Below are 22,359 nucleotides of genomic sequence, written 5' to 3' on the forward strand. Positions count from 1 at the left end.
TAGAAAGAGCAAGAAAGTAATCCTCTTCCAACAAATCCAAAAGAAGATAGCCACACAAAGATAATTTCACCTCTAATAACAAAAATAACAAGAAGCAACAATCACTGTTCCTTAACATCTGTTAACATCAATGGACTCAATCCCCCAGTTAAAACATAGGCTAATGGACTGGACACATAAACAGGGCCCAGCATTTTGCTGCATACAGGAAACCCACCTCAGTGACAAAGACAGACTCTACCTTAGAGTAAAAGGCTGGAAAACAATTTTTCAAGCAAATGACCCTAAGAAAGAAGTTGGAGTAGCACTTCTAAAATCTCCAGCCTGAGAACACAAAGGGAGGGATTCATGGCTCCACCTGTATAGGTAGTTGAGGGTGGCCTTGCCAGGCATCAGTGGAAGTGGACAGCCTTGGTACCTGAAAGTTTGGATTCCCTAGTATTGGGGAATTTCAAGAGCAGGGAGGTGGGAATGAGAGGATGGTGGGAGCACATCCTCATAGTAATTGGAGGAGGGGGAATCGGGTAAGGGGTTAGGCGTCAGTGAAAGTAAAGTACCTTGGTGCCTGAAAGTTTGGATTCCCTAGTGTTGGGGAATTTAAGAGCAGGGAAGTGAAAATGGGAGGATGGTGGTACTACACCCTCATAGAAACTCCCAGAATTATATGGATTAGACATGACAGAGGCAGGACACCAGAAGACTAGATTCCAGAATTCAAACAAAAAATTATCTTGATACTAAAATTTGTTTTGAGAATTGTATATTGCAGAATACATAGCCTTGGTGTAACTACTCATCAAGTGAGCTGAGCAGACCTGCTCGAACCTCTGATGTCCTGGGATTCCAGCTGAATGCAGTGAAGATACAGACGTCAGAGACTTATCAATTTACTCTTCTCCCTGCCCCTCTTCTAATATCTCAACACCCATAATCAGCTTAAAGAAGTTAATGAAGAGTTGACGCCCCTATTTCTTGGGCTTGGGGGCTGAGGTGGTTAATATTGGGCTGTCTTTCTAGGGAAAAGTAGTGGTTTTGTTGGAACAGGGAGGATTAGCTAGGATTTATTGCATAGCCATAACCTATTGGTAGAAATATGTATAATTGTTATTAAGATGACGTTATAATTTCTTAAATGGTACAAAATTTACTTTGATTTCAAATTTAAGGTTTTCATTGGTACAAGCTTCTTATTGATATAAAAGTGAGATGCATATTGTTACTTTCATAGGCATTGTGCCTATATAACATGTTAGGAATACAAGGCTTAGACCCAGTCCTTCTTTAACTTTTTAAACTGATTTGAGATGGTTCGCCTGTGAGTTAAGGGCCTATAACAAATTCATGGCTCTAAGTTTATTATTAGAATGTTTTCTATATTTTATTTAGCTGAAAGGAGTTAACAAACAATAGTCCAGATTGCCTTACATGGATAGTTGGTTTTCAAAACATCAGAAGTCCACAGAATTGACGTTACAAACGTTTCTGTATTAATGTCCATTTTGATTAGAGACCTGTCTGCTCCTGACAGCTTCTTGTCTTGGATTCTAAGAAGAAATTGAGCATCTCTGGAGTTACTCCAGTTGTGGTGAGACAGCCACTAGGCAAGAATTGCCTCTTTTCATCTACAAACAAATCACTGTCCAGAAAAGTACACACTTGCAGAATAGTCGACTGATTATATCTGCCAAGACAGAGTAATCAGCCCTTAATAATTCTGCATCACTAGGTCTGTCAGAGGATCCTGGGCCAGAAGGCTGAAGATCGAATGCTCCAGCGTTTTGTAGTATAGGGGCTGTCCAGGTATTCAGCGGTCTCTATAATTTGGCTAAATTTTAGAAGCTATGCTTTGTGCTTCCCATAATTTCAGTTAACTCAGTCATTCTGGATGTCTGATGGGTTGAAGACCTATAGTTTCATAGCCAATCCTTGCTATTTACTTTGAGAGAACATATTTGAGAGGATGGTTTTCAGCTGACATTCATTCTAAAGCCAAGAAAAAAAAGCCAGGTTCAGAACTAAGTCTTTTATTTAGGAGAGATGACAGAAGTTCTGCTTAGTCAACAAAATGATGGACTGGGTATTAGGTCCATCTTGTATCTTACTGACACAAATTGGTATGGTTGTGCTCTAATTATATTTTGAGAGAAAAGTTTTATTTTAATAGGAAGGGTGATATGTAGGAGGAGCTAAGGTGGGAGGAGTAAGGAAAGGAAGAGGAGGAGTAAGGAGAGGAGGAGGAGAAGGAGAGGAGGATCTAGGCAACGAGAGAGGGTTGGGGGGGGGAACATGGAGGCAGATGTTCCAGTGTCTCCACCAGTCAAAGATAGTTGATATATCTAGGTTGGGTATTGGGTTATACTTCTGATTGTATGGGCATCTTGTTATTGAGCATTACCAAACTTATAAAGCCTTTGATTGACATTAAAAAAATGTATAAAAGCAAAAAGGAGAAGGGGGCATGGGATAGGGGTTTTCTAGGAAGGGGGAAATGGGGAAAGGGGATGGCATCTGAAACGTAAATAAAATATTCAATAAAAATAATTTTAAAAGAAAAAATGCCCCCCTTAAAAATATGGTTATGCATATAAGAAATCTAATTGATTAGAATAAGTTAGGGATGATGGATGATGGAATATGGAGAACAGAAGAAACCTTAGGTGAATGACTTCTTCAACAGGTTACATGTTGTTGACCTGGGCATGGCCATGTTAAGGATCCAGTGCCTTAGCCCCATGAAACTGACAAAGCCTTCCCTTTGGCCATCACAAAGATGGCAAAGCCTTCCTCAGGTCCCAGTGCGAATGCTGACAGTGTGAGCAGTCCATGTAGCTTCTTCTACCCAGATGTTTGTAGTTTGAAAACCGTTCCCTCCAGAGACTGTGCCTACCTCCTTAGAGACCGCACCTACTGAGGTTAGCCATGCCTGTCTTCTCAAAGACCATACCTTCTAAGAGTAGCTATGCCTGCCTCCTGTTGGGCTGTTTGTAGTAGCCCTGCCTTCTTGTTTAACTGCACCTAATAACCCAGCCTCCCTGAATAATTGTATTTAGTAAACATGCTGAGCTGCTAGGGTGTCTCAGCTTTTCCACCAGAGAGCCCAGATGACCCAACCCAAGACTTTCTGTGTCTTGGTGTCCATGTGCTTGACTTTTTAAAAAATTCCCTTACCATCCATCAAATAAATTCCTGAAGCCATGAAAAGTGGAATAAAATAGTAGAAAATGTTTATATAATGTAGTAGAAATGCAATATATGTTTTTCTTGGAAACTCCAATGTTTATACAAGAGAGGAAGCATCAGCTTGATTGAACAGTGAAGCTTAAATGCAGAGTGTTGATTTAACTACATGGTGTGATATAACTCTGTCTGGAAGCTGCAGGAGGGATAAAAGGGGAACGTTGATATAGGATGATAAAACTTCATCTACCACAGAGGAAGTAAATAATAACTGATAATAGCAGGCTGGCAGTTAGAGGGGAATTAGAGGCAAAGTCTAGAAGAGCTGGGTAAAGAGTGAGGGACATTATCTCTAAGAAACAGTAGTGAAGATCAGGAAGTTAAAGGCATGAGTAGAAGGCGGATGTTTTCAACATGGGCATTTTAGGATAATTTGGCTTTCACGCTTGTATATGTGACATTTTGATTTTTAAAAATTAATAATTCATGAAATCAATAGCTTTGTTGGCTTTAATTGTCAATTTGATGCACTGAGAAGGGAGTCTCGAAGAATTTTACAGAGAAGGATGCCCTGTGAGCATATCCTTGAGTGATTATCTTAATAGTTAACTGATGTAGGATGACCCAGCCCACTGTGGGCAGCACCATTCCCTAGGCAGATAATCCTGGCTTGTATAAGAAAGCCAGATAGGCACAGGCCTTAGAGTGAGCCAACAAGAAGTGTTACTCCATGGTTTCTGTTCTGAGTTCCCTCAGCAATGGAGCCTGGAAATGTAAGCCAGATAAACCCACTCCTCATCTAAATTACTTATGTCAAGGTATTTCATCACAGTCACCAAAAGGAAGCTGCAACAACTACTGTTAAAAATTCGGGGCTGACTTGCTGGAATCCATGAACAAAACAAAAGATAACATCAGCTCCTCACAGCATACAAGTAAGCATTCAAAATGTGTCAAAAAATGGTGTCACATTTCTAGTGAGCAGAGAATCCATCAGACTTTGCCAGATCACTGCTTGTCCAGAGTAGGTCAGGATGTCTCTTGTGTCTACTACAACATTTAGATTTGGCACTGTGGCTTAGCTGAAGTGGAGAAGAAATGTGTAGCGTGTAGCGACCATTTGCCTGTCAATTTGCTTTGTCTTTTAGATGAAAGCCTATCTATTGTCCGTTTCACAAGCCCCTCCCCCCTTGGAATCTGTCTAATGGACGCAAGATCCAGGGGAATTTATTCACTGATAAATATGCAGTGATATTCATGGCAATTGACTGACCAAACACAGAATTAAAACCTGGGAAAATGGAGTGGAGATGGCTCAGTGATTACACTGGCTGCTATAGCAGAGGATCTGGGTTCAATTCCTAGAACCTACATGGTGGTTCACAATCATCTGTAACTCCAGCTCCAGGGAATCTGATGCTCTTCTGGCCTCCAAAGGAACCAGGCAAACACACAGTGCGCATACGTGCCAGCGGGCAAAATGCTCATACACATAAAATTTTTTAAAAAAAATAAAATCTTCTTTAAAAATTTAGGGAGAGGGGATGACACATAAGCAAAAAGTAACATCATCAGGAGCTAAATTTATGAAAAAAAATATATTTGCAGCAAAAGACTAAAGACATTTCTAGAATGTGCTTTTAATTATTGTCTTTTCCAGCTTCCCTTGTTTCTAGACAAAGCAGTAGAAATGTGGTTATCAGGGACAGACCATTGGGGATTACATAGAACCAGAAGGAGAGTGGGAACAGGGAAGTAAGATTGCAAGCACTGCATTAAAGGAAAAAAAGCCCTTCAAGCTGTCTAAAGACTCAGGGCCTGTCATCCAAGCTACCCGGGATGCTGAGACAGGAGGACCACAAGCTAAAGGCGTATGTGGACTGCAGAGTGGGTTTAGTCCAGCCTGGAAACTTTTTGAGACCCTGTCTCAAAATAAAAAGTAAAGGGGCCAGGGCTGAAAGCCTATAACTTGGTGATAGAGCGCCAGTATTTCCAGGGCCTGAACTCATTCCCCAAATTTGGTTATTGTCTGCCTGCCATCGGTGCTGTTCCCCCATTACAGACTGTGTCTGAGCCGAAGCTCCTGACATGCTTCACATGATTGAGAGATCTCTCAGGCCAGTCCACAGAGCATGTATAGGAACAAGAACAGAGACCTTCATCTCTCAGGCCTATTCACATCTTGGTAGGGCCAGCACAGTCACAAATGGCACCAGATGAGGAGAAGTCCAATGTTACTCCCTCCCCCCTGGGAGCCTACGAAAACCTTTCAAGAGCAAGATACTCAATGCTCGTCGCTTCCAGCTCCTGTCATCACGCAGCCTGCCAGTGCCTTCTGTGAAACTATTTCTTCAGAAGCTTCAGGCCAGCAAAATTCCCACAGCAGAAAAGTAGGCGGAAGTCTTGACATAAATGTTCTAGAAACCAGCAGAGCGGTGACCCTGTCCTCCAGGGAGCACACTGCCCCACACTGAGCTCTCCGAATGACAAAATTAGACTTGGAACCAACTCTTTTTAATTTGGCTCATAATAACTGTGCATACTCATAGGGGAAGACTGATATTTTAATTCATGTAACCATGTGTGGTGATTTAGTCAGGAGAAGACACACCTAGTCCTTCAAATATTTATCATTTCCTTAGAATGATAACATTCAAAATCCTCTTTTCCAGCTGATTCGGAATGTACACCAATTCTTTAGAATTTTACATTTATTTATTGTGTCTCTAAGCATGAAGTGGGAGTGGTGGCTTGGGCATGTGTGGCACAGAGTGAGCCTGGAGGTCAGGACAACCCACACGAGTCAGCTCTCTTCTTTCACCATGTAGGTTCCAGGAACTGAACTTGGGTCCTCAGGCTTGGCAGCAAGTGCCTCTATCCACTGAGCCATCTTGTGTGGCCCCTACAGTAAATTCTTTTGTTTGTTTATTTGTTTTTCGAGACAGGGTTTCTCTGTGTAGTTCTGGCTGTCCTGGAACTCACTCTGTAGACCAGGCTGGCCTCAAACTCAGAAATCCGCCTGCCTCTGCCTCCCAAGTGCTGGGATTAAAGGCGTGCGCCACCACCGCCCGGCCCTACAGTAAATTCTTGAACTACAGACAGCTTCCTAACATAACATTAGACCTCAGCCTCCTATTTAACTGAAGCTTTGCTACTGCTATTCAGTCCTAGTTTCTTCTCTGTTGTTGTGACAAGCACCAGACACAGAGCAACTTAGGGGAGTAAAGACATATTTGATTTATAACTCCATGTTGCAGTCCATCATTGTGAAGAAGAACAAATACCTAAAGCACCACATCTATAGTTAAGAGCAGAGAGAGAATAAATGCTTGGATCTTTGCTTGCTTGCTTGCTCTTTCTTCTCTTATTTCAGGGTCCCTTCCCTGGAATGACACCACCCACAATTGGCTAGGTCAAACAACAATCAAGACCATCCCCCACAGACATGTCCACAGGTCAACCTGATCTTCTGGGAACCTTTTTTCCCAGGTGATTGTTAAGTTCTGACACACTAACATTTAAAGTGAGCCATTAGTATCTCCTACCTCTCTTCTACTTGCAAGCAGAAACCAGGGAGCCTTGGAGTCTCCGTGCCAGGACATACTTCAGAGGGTATCACTGAGGTCCTGTCTCCCAGCTTAAGTGATGGCAAATTCTCACGAGGATGTAATGGTGTCTCTGTGCCACCCTGATAATGTGCTTGTGTAGCGACTGTGAGAAGCCTCTGTGGCTTCCCACTTCCAAGACTACAAAGGAAGCAAGAAAATGCCTCACCCGAGGCAGTAGTTTCCCTACTACTCCCGGAACTTTCTAGCATTGTTGGACTGTCTGAAAAATTCATCCTCCATCTGAGAAGGTAAAGAGATAAAGAGAAGGAGGTGGAAAGGGAAGAAGAGGAAGAGAAAGGCCTGAAAATTACAATGCCTTTGCACTGGTCCAAAGGACTCTGTCTCACAGACACTCTCTGAGAGAAACAAGAGAAAACAGGACATTCTTTCTCTGCACTGCACAGCTATGGACTATTTTGGTTGGTATTTTTGCCTCCTCACATTTTTTGGCTTTTATATCTAAAACAAATAAATAAAAACAGCGTGTTCTGTGAACTCTATAGACTGTGAGCTAATGTGGTCCCATCCTTTCTCCATTCGTTTGTAGGCTCTGTCCACAGCCCACGAGCGTTAGAAAATAACTTATCACCCACTCAACTCCCCGACTTATTCTTAAAAGAAAATATTTATATTATGCCACTGAAAGGGTTTCCATGGCAGTGATGACTGCAACACCATCGCCTTAGCAACCGGATGAATTTGTCTTGAATGAGTTGAAATCCCCTTTATAGACAAATAAGGAAAATCTGTCAAAAGTGTGTCTGGTGTTGGGGAAGCCCTGAAAGATGTTTCTTCACCCACTGCCTAGTTCTCCTCTGCCGTGGCCCCTTCTGCTCTTCTGAGCCTTCTTTATGGCTTCTTTTCTAGTACCCAATATTCAGATTTTGGGGGGAGAAAGCGAAGGGTTAGGGATTAGCATGCAAATCCATGCCAAAGATAGCAGGAGGCAGAAGAAAGGCACACTGTCTCTTTGACAGAGAGGCCTGCAGCACAACCCCGGAGACCAATGCACAATTTTTCTGCTTTCCGCTCAAAAGCATCTTTGAGGAGAAAGTTTTACCAGACGGTTCTGTCCTGAGATGGAGGAAGTCACAGCATGCCGGCAAGCCTTCTCTTCAGGTCTCAGTTTCCTTATCTCTACGGTGGATCTTATACCAAAGGAATTTTGTAGGAAATCAGATATATCGTCATCACTCCCGACGCCACTAGGGAGTTAGTTCCCTTAGCTGGCCTGTCGGAACTGCACAAAGAACTCTGAAACAAGAGGATCGACTCTTCCATGAGTGCTTCCACTTTCCAGCTGTAAGCCACACACTCATCCTTGCCTAGGCCGTGATCCCTGTGGTGAGCACTAGACATCAGGGTGTGACTTCCCCTAAAGGGGCTTCAGTGAGCTGGTTACAAAAATAAATATGCAGCCCTTTCTGGGAAGCACGTAGTCCGTGTGAGGGGATCCACAGAAACAGCTCAGTGTAAGTCAGAGCCAGCACTGGAGTTCTCTTTCCCCGTTCCTCACTGAAAAGCAGCTTGGAAAGCTAGACACGCCGACCCCGGTTTCCTTTCCTTTTGTCCTCACTTCTGACACAGAAGAAGCTTTTGTAAAAGAGGGGGAAGGGCAGTTCCAGTCGTTTTTTTGCTAATAGGCTGGGAAAACACTGGGAAACACTAGGAACACCTAGTGTTTGGTGTGGCGACCAGGAGAAATACAACAAAGTATGAAGCAGGATAAATAAACACTGCTTATCTTCTTTTCCAGACTATCTAGGGATTAGTGAAGTCAATCTGCCTGTCATGTTCGAAGAGCGATATGTGTCAGCCAGGCTCCAAAGCTCAGCTTGAGTCCTGAACCATCCTGCCACATAGGTCAAATGTCTGAATTGGTCATTTTCAAAGGGATAAATCACATTTTTCTTAAATACAGATTCAAATGTTTGCTTCGGAAGGAAGCTGAAACATATAATCAAGCCTATTTTCCTTGTTGGTTTTCTAGTGATATGACAAACACTCACCAAAAACAACTTGGGCAGGGAAAGGGTTTATTTGGCTTGTATGTCTCAATCACAGTCCCTCATGAAGAGAAGGAAGAGTAGGAACCTGGAGGCAGAAACTGAAGCAGAGGTCATAGAGGAATGATGCTTACTGGCTTTCTCCAAACCGCTCATTCTACTTTCTTTTTAAATTAAATATAATTTACATAATTTTCTCCCTTCACTTTCTTCCTGCCAACCTTTCTATGTACCCCACCTTGCTGTCTCTCAGATTCAGGGCCTCTTTTTCTTTAATTTAATACACACACACACACACACACACACACACACACACACACACACACAGAGTCAGCTCAACCTATATAATGTTACTTGCATGTATATGATTTCAGGACTGACCACTCCTAGACAAAGAACTACAGGCAACAAAAGATTGTTGAGAGCAAGAGAAATAGTTCTCCCAGAGAAGAGATCTCTAATTGGCTATCCAGTACCATGGTCACTTTTCTTTCTTATATTATATTATTCAAGACTACCTAGCTAGGAATGGCACCACCCACAGTGAGCTAGCCCTCTCACATTATTCAGTAATAATTTTTTTAAATGCCCCCAAGAGGCTTGATTACAAGGCCCGTCTGATGGAGACATTTTCCCTGTTGAGGTTCCTTCTCCTCGAGTGCTGCTGGCTTATGCTAGCAATTTGATAAACCCTGATCAGCACACTCTTCTTGGAAATCAGAGCACTTCTGCATGTCATGTCTGACATATTCAGACACCTGACCTGAACAACAAGATGGTGTAGGAGCTAAAGGTGGGCTTTGGAGCCTGGGTTTGTACATATCAACCTATGCATGCAACAGGGAATTTGACCTCTTGGTCTCTTTATCTGAAACAAGCAGTATTTACACAATAGGGCTACCTTTAGCATCTTAGGTCCTTGGATCATGAGCAACTGGGATGTGGAAGATCCCATCACTCTGAAGAATCCTCCGACACTGTCATCCTTCAGTGGTTCAGTCTCACACTTAGGTGGCATGCCAGGCTCATCTGGGCACTGGTGGATGTCGATGTAAGTATTGATGCTTGCCACCCTGAACTGAGGGGGTGCGTTGATGCTTCTCAGAACCTAGCTTTGCCTTAAACCCAGAGCCATTGTGGACACCAACCTTAGTATGATCCCTGCTCCCAGATTTTCTTGAGGATCTATTTACTCTTCCACATGGATCCATACAAAGTCTTCTTTGCTGAGCTAACTAGAGTGGGTATTTGTTCCTTGCAATAGGAAAATCCTCATAGACAACCGGTCATAAAGAAGACTCTCTTTTCCTCCTAAGTCTCTCAGAGACTGTAGTTTGTACAATAAACTGCTGTGTATAGGAGACAATTGTGATGTTTGGGACAGGCAGTCCTATATAATCCAGGAACCAGGATCAAGCTAACTCTGCCTGATGGAGCAGTCTGGCTTATAAGCCAAGAGTTCCATGAATAGCAGTCATCCCTGATGGTTCCCACCTGGGATTCTCCTGGGTCCGAGCTGGGTAAAGATTGATATTCTGAATACTTGCAAGAGTCAAATGCAGGGTGCAGCAAAAGTGTAGGGAAGCTGATCACACAACCACATAGAGCCTTAGATCTGGCCTTTGGTGGTTCCAAGGCAGCTGGAGCAATCATTTGTATGACATGTAGAAGAGGCCATTTACCAACCAGTGTGGGCACCTAAGTCATGTGTTTAAACTATATGCAGGGCTGAACCCGTGACTTTAACTCAAAGTGAGTGCCCATGGATAGCAGGGACTCATGACCTGTTTGCTGTTCACAATGCTGTGGGGAAACTCTGGGGACTGTGGAGTTATTAGGGGACACTGAAGGTCATCATGTGAACTTCCAGGTCTCAGCCCTGTACTGGTCCCCTAGGTTTCAGTTTGCTCTAGTGCTGGGTGTCCTGTATCTATTTCCTCAAATCTGAAGCATTCTTCCCTGGTGAGAGGGACACTAAGATTCAAGAATTAAAGCAAAATGCAGGAAGTAGACAAAAGTCAATCTTGGGAAACTATTGATACTCAAAAGATCTCAAGGCCTGTCCTCTAACAGTTGCTGGGAGAGCAGACTCAGACTAGCTAAAGCTGCCTGAGAGCTTTCCCATTCTTATGCCCTTGGGGCCTAGGCAAGGGGCTGCTCTCTGAGTGCTGCAGAAGGCAAGAGGCTGGGCTACCAGCTCTCCTGCTTTCACACCTTTCAGGCTGGCTCACCCACACCTCACCACCAGGGTCAGCTCTGCAGTGCTGTCCAAGGATGCAGGTGCAGGTGCAGGGCCTGCTCTCCCAAGTGCTGCAGGTGGTGAGAGAGAGATAGCTCTCCTGAGCTCATAACTCAGTGGGCAGCTTTCCTGATGTCACAGGTGATCGAGGTGGGGACATTACCTCTGTGCCCGTGCCACCCCGTGGCAGACAAGTGGCAGGGTCAGCTCTCCCACAGTCATGTCTTCAGGACTGGCTCACCCACACCCTCACCACCAGAGCCAACTCCACTGTGCTGCCTGGGCACGGCACAGGGCCTGCTCTCCCAGGTGCCACCACTGGTGAGAGATGGGGCCAACTCCAGAGCACCACAGCCAGTGAGGAGCTAGGCCAGTTCTGCACAGCCCCTGGATGTCCCTGTGGTCCCCAGATGCTGCCCCAACCAGGAATGTTTCCATGTTTTCTAGTGGTAATATGAGCCACAGATATCGACACCAATCCCTGCCACTACAGAGACATGGACTCAGACATGGCCCTCAGTAGTAGCTCAGGCTGGGACCTCACTATGGCCCCAGGTGGTGGGGTGGCCACTCATAATAGGCTTCTCTTCTCTACCCTTGAGACTCCAGTTTCACCTCTCTTCATAATGCTCAAGGGCTCCACTTCTCTCTCTCTCTCTCTTTCCCATCTGTCCACCACATATGGGCCCCTGCATGACATCCTCATCCTCTATTTAAGCTATGTTATGTGGCAGTAAGAGGGTGTCTATGCCATTCTAGGCAACAGAAGTTCCCCCCGTGCTTTCTGGATCTAGTTCTTCCCTGAATTAGGACAAATTCCTCACACACAGATTGGCCTACACATGGATAATCCAGGTGTTTCCAAAGCCTCTTTTTTCTTGGTAAACACTGCCAACTTTTTAAGTCACCACTGGGGCTAGGAGCGATACTACATACCAGAATTTAGGAGATAAAGGGGATTTTCAAGTTCAAGGCCAGCTAGGGACCCTATCCTGGATCACCACCAAAGAACTCACCGTCAGGGTTTCCAGCTCTCTGAGCTGGTCTTGGCCTTCCTTATCAGGTCTGAAGCTGTGCTTGCGAAGGTGACCTGCATAGTAACATTGCCTTAGCCTGACACACCTGGAAGCCTTTGATAGTTGAGAGGATATTCCACTTTCTTTAGTGTAGAGAGCTATGGGTTGAAGCTGAAATTCAAGCAGAACCTGTTTTACTCAGCTCTACCCTTGAGGTGGCAGCTGTACAAGACCTGTCCTCTAATTCCTGACTCTGGAGAACTACATGTGGGCAATGGGAGTGAGTGATCTTTGAGTTGTCCTTCAAGAGGCCCCATCTTCCACATGGAACAATATAAGGCAGCACCTGAAAATGCTAGCCTCTTCTGTTTGTCTAACACCCACGTTAGTGGAAGTCAGTCTTTTGTAGGCTGTGGGTCACATGACAGGCCTTGTATGGCCCTCATGGGAAGAGGTGTGTTATCATGCTTTGTAGGGACCACTCATGACTAGGGGTGTGGGAAGGGGTAAGCAGGCATTAGATGAGCGACTCGGGGGAGCTACAAAGCTTAGCAGTAAGTTAGAGTGCTTTGTGCCTTCAGAGAATAGCCCAGAGGCTTGCAGGAGGCTGGGAGCTCTGATCTACCACTGAGGTCGGCCCCCAAGCTCCAGTTGGCACCATTGTCCCCGAAAACTGTGGGAGGATTGTCAAAAGCTCATGTAGGAGCTGTAATCCGCATTTCATTTTACAGATTTATTTATTTTTCTTTGTTCACTTCCCTTTGTTTCCTCAGAGTTACTTTTGGTAGAAATGTTTGAGTAGTTTTCAATAACACTAAAGAGAAACGTTCATTTCCCCACTCCTAGCTGGATGATTCCTAAGGCTGGAGAGACGATAGCTACACCTTTCCCTAAGCAAGAGAGACCTGGAGGCGGAGGGAAGGGTAAGGATCACTACCTCATTCTAAGTGCTAATGCTCTCATGTGTGTAAATCAGCTTTAATTCTCACTGTAGTTCTGCAAATAAGCTTCGGTGTGCCTTTGTTCTGGTGCGGAAGGCTCTGGTTCTGGGTCACAGAGCTAGCACAATGGTCTTGACCAAGGCATAGAGTCCCCAAGTCTCTATTTTCACAGGTGAGTCTGCTCCCTTGCATTCCACAGAACTACCACAAGAATTCCATAATTTCATGTACAGATATATTATTTGTCTGTGTTTCATGTTTTTTGAGATCTCAAAAGACAAAACACAGCATCTGTGGACTGATCGCCTACACACATGATTCCTGGCTCATTAGTGGGCAGAGTGGGTGTATCACTCCCTGCCCTCCTCCCTCGGTACCCTGCAGCTCCCTGGATACGAGAGCTGGGCCTTGCAGTTTTCTGGCTGGTCTTGTTGTCCTTCCATGATGAGTGCCAGCTCCTTTCTGGATGCCTTGTATGACTCAGCCTTCTTTGCAATTAACTGTGATGTTCTGCTGGAGGCTTCCATTATAGACAATGAGAGCGGCTACTTTGGCCTCAGTGGGGTCTGGCAGGCTGGACTGTTTGACCTTGAGAGCTACTTCCAAAGAGACAGAAAATCAGCCCCATGCACAGATCATGCCAGGATGTCTTCCTCCCTCTGCCCAGCTTTGTCCCTGACTCCATATTCAGTCCCAAGGGCCAGGCCTGTGCATTCACACCCACTCCCTGGCATCTGGGTGATTGGCAGGAGCCAGGATGCTAAGCTAGTGAGAGGCTGGCAAAGAAAACATTCTGTTGCTTCTCCTGGAGAAGATATTCCTTTATAATTCAGAACGATTTAATTGTACACCTACTCTGGGCCAGGCACACCAGGGGATCAACCAGATTTGAAGCAGTCCTTGATCCTTAGGCGTGTGGAATTCAACAGCAAGTGTTGGGAGATCCCTGAAGAGACCCTGACTCCACCACAGCACTGAGCATCTGTCATGGCGACGTGGAGGAGAGGCAGTCGAACGAGATGGAACCTAGAACAGCTTTTGCTGATGCCTTTTTAACTCCGTGAGAACTTTATAAGATGTCCAATCAGTGCCCTTGCTTTTCAGTTGGGGAACTCAGGGTTCTGAAAAGTTAAATAACTTGACTTGGGTTTTGTTGACAGGAACAGAGAGCATTGGGGAAGAGTCCCAGTCCCAAAACCAGGTGTTTGTGGGTTTCCCCCCAAGAAAGCTAGGCTTCCTGTTTCTTGGAAGGGGTGGATTTGGGTCTGTTTGTTTGTTTGTTTGTTTGTTGTTTTTTTGTTTTGTTTTTTGAGACAGGGTTTCTCTGTGTAGCCCTGGCTGTCCTGGAACTCACTCTGTAGACCAGGCTAACCTCGAACTCAGAAATCTGCCTGCCTCTGCCTCCCAAGTGCTGGGATTAAAGGTGTGCGCCACCACTGCCCAGCTCAAGATTTGGGTCTTTTAAAAAGCTGCAGTCCTACCAGCAGCTCTGAGGCAGGGCTTTCTCCTTGCTTCTGGACAGCTACAATTTGCCTACTACGTGATGAAGCTGATGTTGGGCCCACTCTCTCCAATGGGGCTGGCAGCCTGACAGCAGGCTGGAAGGGGCCCATCTATGCTGCAGGCTCTCTCAGCCTCACCTGTGCTAAAGAAATAGCCTCACCGTCTATCTAAATTGTAGTTCCTGTCCTTTGAAACCAACAAGCCAGACTCACTTAGCATCTGCGAGGGGACATTACTCAGTGCTGCACCATCAAGAACTCATTTAGCTCTGATGAGCTGAGCCCATCCCTAGGTCTCCTTCAGGCACGTTTGCTCTCAGCTGTGGGGGTTTGGATTATCAGTCCTGGAAGATGAACACGTGCTGGGAGACAACCAAGCTCACCCACCTCTTCTTCCACACCTCATACAGAGGTACAGAGAAGCAGAAAGGATGACTCTGGGGGGGTGGAGAAAAGACACTAGATGAGACTTTGTGTTCTCCGTGCTCCTCGAGTTCTGGGAGGACCAGATCCAGATGTGTTGAGCATGACTTCCTCAGCTGTACATCTAGCTACTGTGTCAATTCACTCCATCTTCATCAATAAGAAGGTGCAGCATCTCATGCTCCATTGAGAACCTGAATACACTGAGAAGTCAGGGGAAGCGCCCAAAATCGCAGAAGAAACAGAACCAAGATGAGCACATGTACCTATCTCTCACAAATCCTACTCCAAGTAAGAAGAGGAGGGCAGTTTCCTTCCACCCCCTTTATGGCTTACAACCCCCTCAGTTGGGGGTTTGATATGGAGCCTGCAGGTTAAGGAGACTTCTGCTCATAGAGACTCAGTATGAACATTTCCAGAGGGATGTCCTGACGCAGTGGTCACCCCCAGATAAGCAAAGAGTAACATACAGAAGGCTGGGGAGAGGGAACTGGCATCTTTGGCTTCACTCCCAGGTGGCTCTTACTGTCCACAGAACACAATTCATGTCTTTTGCACCTCCATGAAATTGTATATCTCCCCTTTTAAAAAAATGTCAGTCACCAGGTGGTAGTGGCGCACACCTTTAATCCTAGCACTTGGGAGACAGAGGCAGGCAGATCTCTGTGAGTTCTAGGCCAGCTTGGTCTACAGAATAAGTTCCAGGATAGCCAAGGCTACACAGAAAATTCCTGTCTCAAAAAAACCAAAAAGAAAAGGAAAAGAAAATTACAGTCAGCCTACACAAGGCTCTAGGTTATTCTGGTGACACAAGGCCATTCTGTGATCTTTTCTCTGGACAGTCCAGAAAGCTGTCATTGGATCCCCAAGAATGAGAGGACTCCCCAAGGCCTGTTACTAAGACTTATATTCTCTTCTGGTCCTACACATGATCCTTTGCCCCCTTGTCTCCTCCAAACTAACATTCCAAGTGTGATTGTGAACCCTGAAGGCCTCATTACCACTCCAACATGGCCACGCTTCTGGGTAACCAAGTTACACATCTCTCTCTTGTGCTTCAATTCTTCATGTCTGTGAGCCTCCTGTGCCTACTCCACATCCCAGACAACGATGTCCCCACCTTGCTTTGTGTCCTTACTCTCTCCATGTGCACATGATTCCCAATATAAGCACCAGTCATCATTTATCATCATTTCTATAGCACGGAGCATGGGCCAAGCACCATTCTTAGAATCATGTATGTGTGTTTGCATACATATGTGTGCACTTATCTGGTCCTCACTGTTCTCTGAGATGGTATTGTGTCACCTCTACTTTACAGTGGTGGAATAAGACATGGGAGGCGGGGAAAATCACTTGCCTGACATCACTAGGCACATTAATGGCAGAGCCAGAAACTGAGTTTCTACCATTCCACCCACAAGTTGTGCCTGGGTTTCTGTGTTAGTTTTCAGGCTCTTCCTCCAGTCGACAGGCTGTTTGAGCAGGGGCTTATGTTTTAGTACTACAGGCATCTGTGCATGGCCCAGTGACTCATCCACTGTAGGGTCTTGGAACAAACTGCTGAATGGACATCCCCAAGTCTGATCTCACAGTGTGCAGTGGCATTCCTATGGCTCCCGTGCGTCTTCATGATTCACAGCAGGTCCCAAGCCCTGTTCATGCCCCAACTTGTGCTGGCTGTTTGGAGCTTAGGGCTTCATCTTGTGAGACTCAAGGGGTACAATAGGTACAGACAAGCACATGTCCCGTTTTTGAGTCAATCTTCCTTTGCCTTTCAAGGGTGCTGGGTCTGTGTGTATACAGTACAAGTGTTTGTGTGGCTGCTGCAGATTGGGCACTGTTCCAAGGCTGAACGCACAGGCAATAAATACGAGAGGAACTCTTTCTTCAATATCATGATGAGTGTGCTGGTTACTACTCAGCTGCTGTGACAAAACAGTGTGGCCAAGGCTACTTATACAAGAAAGGGTTTGCTTGAATGGCAGTTCCAGAGGTGTAGGAGTCCAACAAGACAGGACACATGGCAGAAAGTGGCAGGCACGGTGGCAGAATCAGGAAACTGAGACATCACATCCCTAACAGCAAACACAAAGCAGAGAGGGTGAACTGGGAGTCTTTACATTCTCAAAGCCTGTTCCCGGTGGCATATGTTTTCCAGCAAGGCTGGGCTTCCCCATAAACTCTCCAAGAAGTAACACCAACTAGGAACTAAGTATTCAAATGCAGGAGGCTGCGGAGGATATTTATCTTTCAAACCACCGCAGCAATTGCGAGCAAGCATCTTGTGATTCCTTTTCTGGGGATATGTGACTAAATATATACTCAGCCTAGGGAACACATTGCTGACAGACCAAAGTGAAAATGGCACTAAAGTCAAACTTGGTGATGAACCGTATTGGTGTTACTTACTGGAGTGTGGGTGAGAGGATACTTATAGAAGCATAAATGACTCAAAGAGACCTGTGGGATTCTGCATCATCAGAATCCCACCCCAGCCTGGGCGACAGCTCATGAAAGCTAGAAACCTGGAGTGCATTGTACAACTGCCACAGTTAGGGTCACTATTGCTATGATGGAAAGTTGTGACCAAAGCAACTTGGGAAGGAGAGGCTTTATTTCAACGTATACTCCTAGGTAACAGTCCATCACTGAGGGAAGTCAGGGCAGGAACCCAAACAGGGAAGAGACTTGGAAGCAGAGGCTGATGCAGAGGCCATAGAGGGATGCTGCTTACTGGCTTGCTCCCCATGGTTTGCTTAGTGTGATTTCTTACAGAGTAGGATCACAAGGCCAGGGATGGCACCACCCACAATGGGCTGGACTCTCCCACATCAGTCTCTAATTAAGAAAATCCCATACAGGCTTGGCTACAGTTCCATCTTATTTTCTTAACTGAGAATCTCTCCTTCCAGAGGACTCTGGTTTATGTCAAGTTGACATAATCTAACCAGGACAGGCTGGGTGTGGTGGGGCATGCCTTTAATCCCAGCACTTGGGAGTCAGAGGCAGGCAGGTCTCTGTGAGCTTGAGGTCAGCCTGATCTACAAAGAGAGTTCCGGGAGAGCCAAAACTAGCCAGGACAACAACCTTTTTGGTAGCTCAAGTGGTCTGAATCTCTTACAGGCAGCTGGCCTGGTCTCTGTCTTTCCCAGGACCTTGGGTTATCTGAGAGTATCTCTCACGCAATCTATTGTTTACATACACTTGGGGAGGAAAAGACCTAATGTTTGGTTTCAGGGACTTCCAGGAACTTCTAAATTGTTTATTTCCTATGTCTTAATGTGCTTCCCATCAGGATACAATGTTTCCCTTTCTTTAGCACATCCTGCGCCTTCAGGAGCAGCCCCAGGATAGAATGTTTCGATTTACAGGAGATCGCTGCACACCGCCAGGCTGGAGCAGGAATAAGTAAACAAACAGTAAACAAGTAAACAAAATGGAGCTGCTGTGCTGGCTCATGGCAGGAAGGGAGAGGCAGGAGGAAGGGCACGTGAGCTTACCAGGGTAGGCGTCGCAGAGAAGATGATATTGGGGCAGAGACTTGATAAAGAGTGGGAGAGAAATGGGCTGCTGTCTAGGAAAGAGAGCTCTAGACAGGGAACCCCCATACCAAAGCCCTGCAGTGGGCTCCTGTGGGGGATGAAGAACAAGGAATCATTGGTCAGCAGCAGCGTAAGCCAGGGCAGCATTAGAAACATGATGTAGATCCTCGTGGGCCATGGTGGGCATCTGGGGATGTATTCTAGGTGTACTGAGAACCCCCAAAGGAGGTTGTACAAGAAAACTGGCGCAATCTGACCCATGTTTAAAGGCTTGAAAGTGTGAGTTTGAGTATGAAGTCTTCTTCAGTTTCCCTGCTTAACAGCAGTGTTTTCAGTGAATTAGCTCTTTTGTTTCCGCTGCCGTTTCGTAAAAGCTCCCCCTTCTCCAAAGCCGCTGTGGTGATTTAAATGGGAATGGCTTCTTATATTTTGAATACTTGGTCACCAGTTGGTGGAACTGTTGGGAAAGATCAGAAGGTGTGTAATAGGCTCCCCCCCCCCCCCAACCCTCTCTCTCAGTGCTTCAGATATAGGCCAGGTTAGTCCAGATTAAAAGTAGGTAAAGGCAGGTTTAGTAGGCGCTACTTCAAGGTAGGTTCATCAATCCCCAAAAAATGGGGCTGAGGAAGTTGTGCACCCGGGCTAGGGTGGGGAAGTTTTATAGACTATAGGCAAAGGTTGATGATGTGTTAGCCATAAGCGGGGTTTGTACCCAAGTATGGTCAGGAGCTGAGCGCTTAGGTAGGAATTTGGGGTGGCTGGCAGCATCATGGGAAGAGGTCTGGACAGCTGCCAAGAATATGGGCAGGGTTGGGGAAAGGAGGGTAGATGGGGTTTCCCATCTTGTACAAGGCAAGCAGGGGTTCCGGCCTAATAGTGTGGCCTTGTTGAAGGATGTAGGTCATAGGGAGGGAGGGGTTTTGAGGTTTCCAAGAACTGGCATCATTCACAGCCCCTCCCCCCATTCCACCCAGCTCATGGTTGAAGACCCAGTCATAAGCTTTCGGCTGCACCTGCCACCATGCTTTTGCTCTGCCAGTGAACTGTAACCCTCCGGAACTAAGAGGGTTCCCAAATGAAATGCGGCCTTTAATAAGTTGCCTTGGTTGTAGTGTCTTATCCCAACCAAACAAAAGTAGCTATGACAGCCCTTATTGTGTCCCTTGTGACTTCAACTGGCTTCAGCTAGAAGTTACAGTGTAATAAGAGACACAACTAAATGAACAGTTGAAGTGCTGATGGCATGAAGTCATGGTGGGGCAACCTCAGGGCCCTGTGAGCATCAAAAAGGAGGCTGCTCTTACAGGCATGGAAAGCTGAGTAGCTCTGAGAGGACATGGTCCTGCAGTGAAGGCTTGAATGACAAAGAGGAACAGATGAGGCTAGGAACAGATGAGCTATGCACATGGCAGAGGGACCAGTGCTCTGAAACCGTCATGGCCTTGTGGTCCTTATCCACCTGTCTGTAGTTCCTACCAGGCCAACTCCATTGCCAGCCAGCCTGGGCAAAACTGGTTCTCCTGCTGAGTACTGACTGGTGCAAAAATCTGCCATCCTTGGCTCCAAAACAAAGTCATATTTAATCTCATCAAAGCCCTTGACCACACAGTGCCTTTTCTTTTCTTGATAATTAACTTCACATTCCCAAGAGCACATTCTCCAGCTGTCCGTGCTCTTTCTGAGACCTGACCTCAGAATCGAGCAAGATGCCTAACTCCTTAGGTACCTCCGAGAACGATTACCTCTGCAGCCATGTCCTTCCGTGATCTCATAAAAGAATATACAATCATTCTTGAGCAAAATAACTCCTGCAAAGAGACTAGGTGTCTATCCTGCCTTGGCTGGATTGTACTGCCGAGTGACTTAAAAGACTGAGGAGAGAAGAGCTCTTTTTTTCATAGAAGAATTCTAGCTACAAATGTGAAAGGAATGCATAATTAGAAAATCACCTCTGTTTCTGTTTTCAGTGCTGTTTGGTTTGAGTGAAAATTGTGAGCAGATGAAAGAATGAGCTCACGGAGTCATAGAGAGGTGCTCAGAGAGGGTCTGGTGTGCTGTCACCAGAATCCACTGCTAAGTCTTATCGCAGTCACCAAGAATGGAGTGGCCAATGATAGGGAACTCCTGACAGAGTGAAACAGACAGTAATTTTGCCTTCACCCTGGGATCTTTAGGAAACTTTACCAACTACTGATATCTGGGATCTGTCACACAGATTATCATTTAAAGGTCTAGGGCACAACCTAGGCATAGAGATAAAGTATCTCCATGTAAACCTGATGAAAGGCCAGAGTTGAGGCAACTGCCACATGGGAGACAAATCATCACATACACTCATCCTAGTCAGGTTCTCAAGTTCATCTCTAGCTGGAGAAATTTCCATAGATTGACCATTGCATCACTGAACCAACGTAGATCATAAAAATGGTGGACCGGCATTGTTCCATTGGGGGGAGTGGGCAAGTCCAGCCCTGCCTTGTCCTCCTTCTTTTGACCACAAATCTTCTTATGAAATACGGCCTTTACTGATTGGACAAGAGGGACAGCAAATACACATGAATCCATCTCCAAGAGAGTCTTAAGTAAACGCAGGTTTGGCTATATTGCATTAGTTCAACTGAGACTGTTGATTTACTGTCTAACAATGTGGTGTGACAGCCCTGCGGACTGCAGATGAGGAAAGGCCACACTATTAAGAAGGCAGGCAGTCTCTTCTCTATGATTTCGGTTACATAAATACATCTTAAAAGCAAGAAATAAAAGCAAGAAATGGTCATAGCTATGTTATTATGTGATGTTCTGTTGCAAAACTTTGTGTTAATCAAACTTTCTTTTAAAGATGCAAAATAAAACCTAGTCACTTGCATTTATAGAAAGATTGACTTTAACACTGATCTCTGATTTTTGGTTTCATGTTGCCAGCTTGTGCCATGCTCTGAAAGTTGTGCCCAGCAGCGCAATAGTGGCACAATGGTTACAGGAATAACCAGCTACTTTCTGAAAGAGTTTGAGCCAACTTCACAGAAGAAATCTGAAGCGGAAACTTCCGGTTTCTTTGGAAAGTCAGCTATGTCAAATGCTGTTTTGCTGGGGTGTAGGGAGCCGCGGCGAGCGGTGACAATATTCGCCATTACAAGATGGCGCTGGCAGCAGGTGCTCCCACAAGTAAACAACTAACTGCGCAGGTGCAAAAGGCAAAAGTGCCAAAGTCACTGCCCATCCAGGGGCGTAATATGGGGTGAGGAGTGAACAGCCAATCAGAAGTGAACACACCACTCTAGGGTACATATAGCAATGCTTTTCCTGGGCTTGGGGTCTTCCGCTTCTGCTGATACAAGAATAAAGCCTCGTTGTAGTAACCACCCAAACACTGTCTCACGTGTCTCTTTCGCGGGCGAAGGGGACTCGGAAGGGGAGCGGAACAACTGAAGTCAAAACCTGGGAATTTCAAGGCGCCACGGAGACCCCCCCACCCCCCGAGATTCGGGGCAGGTTAAAAGACTACAGGATCGAGGTACGTCTCTGAGAGATATGTTTGGGGTGGAAGCCTTCGTTGCAGACGGATTTCCATCCACTGCCGCCGCTGCATTAGTTGGCCTCTTGCTTGTGTTGCTTTCGCCTTTGGCTTATTTGTGTTGTGGGGATCCAGCTCGCAGCACAGCTATTAGTGCAAGTCAAGAGGTTTCAGGAGAGGTCCACTCCAGGGTATCAGAAACAGAGCGTGTTAGCTGGCAACAGGCCAAGGAGCTTGGGGGAAGAGATAAGGCCAAGGAGCCTGGAAAGGAGAAGCAGGCAAAAAAGCCTGGGCAACAGAGACAGGCCAAGAAGCCTGGTCAAAGAAAAGAGTACTCAAAAGGAACAGGGGCCACTGCAGGGCCTGTTAAGGTTAAGGACCCTTCACC

This window comes from Arvicanthis niloticus, chromosome 12, assembly GCF_011762505.2.
Source record: "Arvicanthis niloticus isolate mArvNil1 chromosome 12, mArvNil1.pat.X, whole genome shotgun sequence".
Taxonomy (NCBI): Eukaryota; Metazoa; Chordata; class Mammalia; order Rodentia; family Muridae; genus Arvicanthis; species Arvicanthis niloticus.